Source organism: Podarcis vaucheri (assembly GCF_965113315.1).
Source record: "Podarcis vaucheri genome assembly, chromosome: 9".
Classification (NCBI taxonomy): domain Eukaryota; kingdom Metazoa; phylum Chordata; class Lepidosauria; order Squamata; family Lacertidae; genus Podarcis; species Podarcis vaucheri.
The window spans coordinates 14334643-14337421 of NC_138767.1; positions in this window are offsets into that span (position 1 = coordinate 14334643).

A 2779-nucleotide genomic window follows, 5' to 3' on the forward strand; every position below is an offset into this window, starting at 1 on the left:
CCCTGCCTGTACTTTGTGGGGGCTGAGCAGTTGGCAGAGTGCAGGGCCTCAGCGTGGGCATCCCACGGTCTTGGGTACCACCACAGGGAAAACCTTATGTAGCCTCTGCAGACATGGGCCAAGGATGCTGATCCAGATCTTAAGCCTGGCAGTGTCTGCAAAGGACATGCATGGGCTGGAAGATTGGGAATGCACTCCTGCAAAATGCAGTGATCTCACAGATGGCTTTAAAGGAGAAATAGACAAAATTCATGGAGGGAGAATGACTACTAGGCATGATGGTTAGGTTCTAGTTCCACTGCTGAGCAACATGCTTCTGAAATACAGTGGCACCTCGGGTTATAGACGCTTCAGGTTACATACGCTTCAGGTTACAGACTCCGCTAACCCAGAAATATTACCTCAGGTTAAGAACTTTGCTTCAGGATGAGAACAGAAATCGTGCGGCAGCAGCGGGAGGCCCCATTAGCTAAAGTGGTGCTTCAGGTTAAGAACTGTTTCAGGTTAAGAATGGACCTCCAGAAAGAATTAAGTTCTTAACCCGAGGTACCACTGTACCAGTTACTGGCAAACCCTCTCCGCTGAAGTGGTACCTATTTATCTACTTGCACTGGTGGACAGAGTCCAGTTTGCATCTGATTGGCTACTCTGAGACGAAGATGCTGTACTAGGTGGACTTTGAGTCTGATCCAGCAGGGCTGCTCTTATGTTGGTAAGGTGGTAAAAGGTAAAGGTAAATAACCCCTGTACGGTTAAATCCAGCCTAAGGTGACTGGGGTTGCGGCGCTCATCTCACTTTCAGGCCGAGGGAGCCAGTGTTTGTCCACAGACAGCTTTCCGGGTCATGTGGCCAGCATGACTAAACAGCTTCTGGAGCACAGAGCACTGTGATGGAAACCAGAGCACACGGAAACGCCGGTTACCTCTCCGCTGCAGTGGTACCTATTTATCTACTTGCACTGGCATGCTTTTGAACTGCTAGTTTGGCAGGAGTTGGGACAGAGCAACGGGAGCTCACCCCGTCATGGGGATTCGAACCGCTGACCTTCTGATCGGCAAGCCCAAGAGGCTCAGTGGTTTGGACCACAGCACCACCTTCATGGATCAGGTGCAGTCAGAAGATTCCTGTTAAGCTCTTAATTCCACTTAACTGACCACTGATTTCCATGCAGCATTTCAAACTTGGTGAGGAATATCTTTGGGATACCTGTTGACCTCCTGTGCTATACCAGTGTGGCATAATGGTTAGAGTGTTGGACTAGGACCTGGGAGATCAGGGTTCGAATCCCCCACACCCAGCAATGAAGCTTGCCAAGTGACCTTTGGCAAGTCACCATTTATTAGCCTAAACCTACCTCTTAGGGTTGTCGCGAGGATGAAATGAGGAGGAGGAGATCCTTGGAAGATAAAGGTGGTAAATAAACTTAAAAATTAAAAACTGCAAATAAGTACAGTGGTACCTCGGGTTACATACGCTTCAGGTTACAGACTCTGTTATCCCAGAAATAGTACCTCGGGTTAAGAACTTTGCTTCAGGATGAGAAAAGAAATCGTGCTCCAGTGGTGGGCAGCAGCAGGAGGCCCCATTAGCTAAAGTGGTACCTCAGGTTAAGAACAGTTTCAGGTTAAGGACGGACCTCAGGAACGAATTAAGTACTTAACCTGAGGTACCACTGTATTGGTAAAATGGCAGGAGAACTGAAGGGCTTCCCCCTTTTTCAATTGCCTGCAGTCTGGTTTCTGCACTGGTAATAAGCATAACAGACAAAACCAGAATGGGGAAACTGCATGTTGGACTACAATTCCCATCAATCTGATGTTGGACTACAGTTCCCATCATCCCTTCTTTTAATTTTTGTGTTTTAAAAAAATAGAAAAAAATTCTTGGAGATTTTTAAAATATCAACTGTTTTACGGTATAAATGCTTTTGTAAACTTTTCTAATCTTTGACCAGTGCTAGCTGGCATCGATAGGAATTGTAGTCCTTTAGCTGGAGGTGTGCAATTGCTATCCTTCCCATCCTTGTTTTAATGGGTTACTAATGCAAAAGCAGGCACTATGTAAAACTGGTTTAAAGAAAAGACTCCAACATATAGTGATGTGCTTTCAGGGCAGGGCTTTGAGGCAAAAGTCTGAGGTCCTGCTCTGTGGCGAGGCCTCTAGGGTCAGCAGCAGGGGCTTAACACATTTTGAAGTAAGCAAAGGACCACAGCTCAGTGGCAGAGTGCATGGTCTTGTGTGTCAAAGGTCTCAGGTTCGATCCCTGGTGTCTCCTTGTAGGGCTGGGAAAGGTTCTTGGCTGAAACCTTGAAGAGCTGCTGCCCCTGAAAGTAGTCAATTCTGAGCTTGATAGACTCGTATAAAGCAGTTTCCTATGTGTTAAGTTGTGGGTGAACATATCAGACAACCCAGCGATTCTTCAGACAGCTCTTGTTTATTCACAGGCCAGAACAGAACTGAGTTGAAGGGTTCAGCCAAGTTGCTTATATAGAGCTCAACTACAACGCAACAGTAACAACTTTCTGTAACTATCCAATCACTGAACGTCACTTTCAATTCCTTATTTGCATATGTGGACCTGAGTGAAAACTATCTACAGTATCCCCCTGCTGGCCGAGGGTGAGAACTTCAGTACATAACACTATGTTTCTATATTACTGTGCAAATAATATACGTACATTGTGGAACGGTCTCCCTCGGGAGGTTGTGGACTCTCCTTCATTGGAGGTTTTTAAGCAAAGGTTGGATCAGGGGTCAGCAAACTTTTTCAGCAGGGGG